Genomic DNA, 6,085 nt, shown 5'->3' on the forward strand with positions numbered 1-6,085 from the left:
AGAATGCATTGGGAAAAGGTGAATGCAATTTCTGCTGAATTGCTATGGCCCTCCCTCCTGATTACAAACTCGTCTCACAATTCTGACATCAAGGTGTGAGACACAATATAACAGACTGTCAAAATCCTGAACTTCAGGACATTTAATGATACCATTTTAAAAATATGACCCTCTGAGCATGGCATGTGAGAAAATGGCATGTGAGAATGCATTGGGAAAAGGTGAATGCAATTTCTGCTGAATTGCTATGGCCCTCCCTCCTGATTACAAACTCGTCTCACAATTCTGACACTGAGGTGTGAGACACAATGTAACAGACACTGTTAAATTGTGAAGTACAAGAGATTATACTGTTAGGTTTTTTTTTAATATTGACCCTCTGGCATGGGAGGACTGTAGTCAACAAAATAGCACACATTCTGCCAATTTGCTTTGTCCCTCCTTCCTCGTTACCAAAACATCTTAGTATACCGACACTAAGGTAAATGTCTCTAAATCCAGAAGTTAAGTTGTCAAAGTATATCGGAGTCAACCGATACTGATCAGGTTCTGCTGATGCTGAGCCCGCAGCCTTCACCATAAGGTCCAATTCCCCAAGCCTGCTGACCTTATATGTCCATCCCTTCTCGTCAAAATTCGTATTTTCACAGGGTACCCTTCAGAAATTGCAGTATAGAATGAAAAAACTCCAATAGATATCGGCCACTGTTGGCGATTTTCCTTTAAGATAGATAGATAATACTTTATTAATCCCGTAGGGAAATTGACAAATGATTCTCCAGAAATTTTACCGAGTGTATCACTTACACCGAGACCGAGAAGTGTTAAGCTGTACATGAGTCTTTGTGGCTCGGTTGTTAACCAAAAGGGTGATGGTTTGAGACCTCCCAGGGACGCTATGAGCCTTTTAATGAACACACCCTCTTCACTTCATTTCTCCATGGCCGGTCTTGTACCGCAATCAAATACAGAGCCCGTAGGGGCCAGTAAGCCCGCATATATAGCTCACTGTGTATATAATGAAGAAGCGGAGGTTAGTTTCTCATCTGCATGTTGAAGAGCCTTACGCAACTCGTACCAACAGTTGGGGTTTGATCCCTGCACGGGTTATTAGTTGAAAGACCATTGTAAATGACGTGTAACAGATTTATCCAGCTGGCTTTTATGTTTCATACTAAATTGCTATCTTGAAACCAAAATAATTAGAAATATGGAACACAACTGTTGTTCCCCATGAAGGAAAGCTGTTTTACACTGACGTCACTCCTTTTTTTTAAACCAGATTTTAAAAACAACTCCGCCCTATCAAAGGAAAATGTTACACAAAAGTTGGAAAGCATATTTGATTTCCGCAATCCGTTCAAGGCTGCCTATGTTAATCGTAAGTGTATAGAAGAAACATTTAATATATTGTTCAGTTTAAATCAAAATGCTTTACTACTACAAGAGAGAAGTATAGTATGGAGGATGCGACAAATGTGTGATTTCTTGGAATAAAACTACTTTTCTTTGCGTTCGAAATTAATCGAAACAATTGACACACAAACCCTTTGTCTTTTTTAAAGAGATTATATCTTTAAGCAGACAAATGTATAAAATGTGTTTTTTTTACCTAGAGATTTTGGACAGGGGCGATGTATTACTAGTAGAGGCTGCTGACTAATTAACACTGTACTGTCTGGAGATCAGCTCCATTTGCAATAAAAAAACGTGCGTAACAAAGCTGGAGAGCAGCTGAACTTGTGCTCAGTAGTCAGTATGGTGCTGAGGGTTCAATACTGGCGTTGTTGTATTAGCACAAGCTGCACAGGCTCTGAATCAGACCATTTCAATTAGTCTGATCAGTGCAGGACAAGTTAATGTAGAATTATTGCTTTGTCTGTCTCTTGTTTGTATATAAATGAATGTCTCTGATAACTTAATGTTAGTTTTTAATTTAGTTTTAGTTTTACGATGTAGGTCATGCGTTGATATATGACATGTCTCATTCCTGATTCAGCTCATGCTCCATAGGAGAGAAGAGATTCCTCCTGTTTCTCGTACAACCATATCAGAACAAAAGCCCGTGTCACCCAGCTCTGATTCAAGATCGAGTTGCATCTTCAACATTTTGTTTTTGTTTCTGATCATAAATTTCTTTAGTTATGATCAATATTGAACTTTTTCTAAATAAAACAAAAATAATCAAACATGCAGGCAGATTTTTGAAAAGTATTAGGAGTTGACAGGGCGCTCCTTCGGAATAGTCGTCAGAAAATGTGAGAAAAGGAAAGTTACGTAAGTTCTCACACACAGCATTAAAGATTGGAATCTGATCATAAAAAAACTAGCTGTCTCCCCGTCGGTAATCAAACCCCGGTTTCCCACGTGACAGGCAGGGACACAAACAACTTTACTAACTAGGAGCGCTTGCTAGCTATTAGGAGGCATTTACTCTTAAATATGTTACTGTTTTGGGATTTGACTTTAATTTTCCCGATACCAGCTTTTAACAAAAGTAAAGGCACACGGCACATGTGTGCCACATCACGTCCGAGTTTAGTGACAACTACCTCAGAGATTGTAAGCTGGGTAGTTTCAGATCAGATCACTTTTTTTTATCAAAGGTTCAAGCAAACCCGAATACTTTTGCAAGAGACATTTCAGAATCCCAGTCAAATCCAGTACGATTGCTGGATCCTTCGAATTCGACTGAACTATAGCACAGATCTGCAGTCCACCATTAGAATACTGTGGGTGTGTTGTATAAGCCACATGGCCAAAATAGTTCTAAAACAGGAGATGCATCCTCGTTTAGGAATTTGGTATAAAGTGAAATGGTCTGGGAAGAGTCCTACGTTTGAACAGTTCAAAATAGACGTAAAGGGGTATTTACGGACTCTTTCGAAATGTAAGAACAAGCTGTGCGGACCTTATCTTTATTTACCTTGTGTAATCGTTTTTCATAAAGTGTAATTGTATTATAGCATGTGCCCCTGACGATGTTCTTGATACGTTATATGTGCTCTTGTTTGTATTGTATGTAGTTTTGTTGTTCAAATAAAACGTAAAAGACACAACTTTCCGGATGCGGCTGCTGTAAAGATAAAATGACATCAAGGGTGCTGTACGCAGAGGTCTGAAACCTGCTCCACAGAAGATCTTTATCCAGAGGTGTTAAAGAAGTCGAGATCTCGCCATGAGAGGGGAAGCATCTCAGAAAAAGCAGGTGCAGTCGGTTCCACGGTCATAACGCCACTAAGTCGGGCGACAAGAGCAAAACCCACCCGACCTCCTCCGAGCAAGTAACGAGACAAAGAAACAGCGCACAGCGGGTAGCGTGGCCGAGCGGTCTAAGGCGCTGGATTAAGGCTCCAGTCTCTTCGGGGGCGTGGGTTCGAATCCCACCGCTGCCAGGTGCTTCTGTCGCCACCTCCTTTCAGCTGACTTCAGATGAAAGGGAGGGAGCTGCTCTTTGGCAGTCTCTCGAGAAACTAAGCAAAGTGTTTAAAGATGCTTTCTCAGCTTGACATCAAGGCACAAAACAAAAACGTTCTTGCGTCCTCTCAACCCAAAAGCGCTTTGCCACTTTTTGCGTTATGCAGGGAACGACGTCTGCCCAGATCACTTTTGTGTCAATGCAAATCGTAGTGTGCCCTCCGTTTTAATGTTGGCTGTGCTGGCGTGCCGCTTCTGTCTGTGAAACTTGAATGTTCTGCTTCTTCACACCGAATCGTTGGCGGGGGTTGAGCTTGTTAAATCTTTGCGCATAGCGCTCCTTTGGAAGTACTTTGTCCAAGTTCAAAAGCGATCGTGGGATTTACTTCATGCGTTCAAGAAGCATGCCTCGCACGACAGATTTAAATGGGGAATGGAGCCTGCTTCTTGCTGTTTTTCCTGTGGTTGCAGTTACAAAGTTGATCGTGCTTTCACATTCTGTTAACAGTATTCACTGGCTGAGCTTTATCAGTTGGTTCGTAAAGGAATCTCTGCTTCGGTTCCAGAAAAGTCATCTGTAGTGTGTTTTTTTCCGAGCCCATGGCAGTCTTTTAAAGCTGGTAGTAATGGCGGCGAAGTTAATTTTTTATCCTCTTTAAAAGAATAAGGACGGGCTGGGGCGAGCTCCATTTGCCACTCTTTCAGCTAACCGCCGAACTCGCGAACTGATTACACTGCAGAGCCACAGGCGCCTCGCTTTTCTCCATTCTCTGGGTTAGGGTGAAAAAAAAACACTGCTGGTATTAGCTGGCCTGCTGGGAGTACCTCTTCTTCACTGATAAGCAAGATTTGTGTTTCATCTTTCGCAAGCTGTATAGATTTCTTTCAAAACAAGTTGTTCCAGAAAGGAAACGAACACTTGCATTCACCTGAATTAAAAGGCATGGGATTTGCCTGTAAGGATAAATTCTGTACAGTAAGACAGGAAGAAAGGCACCGCTGGGAATCGGACCCAGGATCTCCTGTTTACTAGACAGGCGCTTTAGCCAACTAAGCCACGGCGCCGGCAAAGTGCCGTCCTTTGACAGCCACTTGGACACGTCTCAACTGCTCTGAGACATCTGCGTTCGGTGTGCACCGAGCCTGCTCGCCTTGCAAGTTGCTTCATTTACATGCGATAGCTCCACCACTAAGAGAAAGGATGAGAAATGGCTTTTATCTGGCACTTTTCATGTCAGAGGATCTCAATCTGCTTTCCGTGTACAAGAGGATGTCCAACTCATGTAGCTAAAGACGTAGACGACAGTGCTCCACTGAAATCTTGATCTCACAACCCTCGGCATGACTCCGCTGTGTTCTGCTTTAGACAAAAGGGGAAAAGACTTCTTTCATCACACGTTTTGCACTGTTTACGGTGTTTGCAGTGCTCTTTCTTAAATGAAAACCAGGAATCGGCACCATATGAGGTGTGACTAGATAATATTGGAACAAGTAGCCTCGCCATTCCATGCGTGACGTGAGCAAAGTGTAATTCCTGTCTTTATAGTGTGCTTGTTAGAGACTTAGCTGGCACCCAGAGCGCTTTAAATCCGGGAGTCAGCAGCCCAAGACAAGAGAGCTTCCTTCGTCTATGTTTTTTGCGTGAAGGGGGGAAACCGTGCGTGTGCTGCAAACGATCTTAGTATCGAAGTGCCGTCCCACATAACCGATCCGAACAATCTGCTTTACAGAGGAGCACTGCCGGAGCTTATCGTTGGCAAACTGAAGACCAGGCCGACCTCTTCTGTGACTCAAGGTGAATCTCAAGGTTGTGAATTCAAGCTCCTCGCTGGCGGGAAATTCCATAGGTAATGATCACATTTTCTTGCATGCTAATCAAAAGAAATATTAAGAAACTTTTCCCGATACCAGTTTTTTACAAAAGTAAAGGCACACGGCACATGTATTTAGTAACAACTACCTCAGAGATTGTAAGCTGGGTAGTTTCAGATCAGATCACTTTTTTTATCAAAGGTTCAAGCAAACCCGTGTAGCGGCAATGCTTGTTAATAAGACAGAATTAAGTGTTGCGGTGCTTTCCCAAATGAGGCCTCATCTCTCTGTTCATCTCTGTGGTGCAGCCACAGAGAAACTATTCATGCAGGCTGATTTAAAGATATTTTCTTTTGATAAGGGACAGCTCCCAAAGGGGGATGCACTTAGCTAAGCCTGGCTATCATGATCAATGGTCAACCATTGGCGCCTATCTGTCTAGGGAGTGCCAGAAGGACATCTGGACTGCATTCCTAAGTGTCAGGAGTAAGTGACTCATATCTCACCTTGATCAACCAATCAGGGACTGGTAGGGCCGAGTAACCCACGTGGGACTCTGATGCCCATGGAACTTTCAGCCAATGAACGAGCTGAAGTTCCTCCAGGTAACAACAGGCAACACAGAGGGCCTGCAAGAATTCTGTGAACTTTTTCGGACAATTTAAAGGAGAATTCCAGGGCAGGACGGCCCAGGAACAGAAGGCTCCCAAGGGAAGGACATTCTCGCAGCGCGCCTCCTGACCATCCTGAGACTCAGCCCGGACAACCACGGAACGGCCAGTGTGTCCGAGTGCCAGAACTTTCCTTTGTTCTAAGAGTCTAGAGCGGAGGTTGCCAGAGAGTAACCAGAGGATCC

At 43.3% G+C, this 6,085-nt stretch overlaps 2 non-coding genes across 2 annotated transcripts; one reads left to right on the forward strand and one right to left on the reverse strand.

The window, feature by feature from the left end:
- The first annotated feature begins 3,313 nt into the window (after nucleotides 1–3,313).
- Nucleotides 3,314–3,395, forward strand: trnal-aag (transfer RNA leucine (anticodon AAG)). The gene has a single exon. It is a non-coding gene; the product is annotated as a tRNA-Leu (tRNA).
- Nucleotides 3,396–4,408: 1,013 nt separating this feature from the next.
- On the reverse strand, nucleotides 4,409–4,482 carry trnat-agu (transfer RNA threonine (anticodon AGU)). The gene has a single exon. It is a non-coding gene; the product is annotated as a tRNA-Thr (tRNA).
- Nucleotides 4,483–6,085: the final 1,603 nt, after the last annotated feature.

This window comes from Atractosteus spatula (assembly GCF_055471065.1).
Source record: "Atractosteus spatula isolate fAtrSpa1 chromosome 10 unlocalized genomic scaffold, fAtrSpa1.hap1 SUPER_10_unloc_3, whole genome shotgun sequence".
Lineage (NCBI taxonomy): Eukaryota > Metazoa > Chordata > Actinopteri > Semionotiformes > Lepisosteidae > Atractosteus > Atractosteus spatula.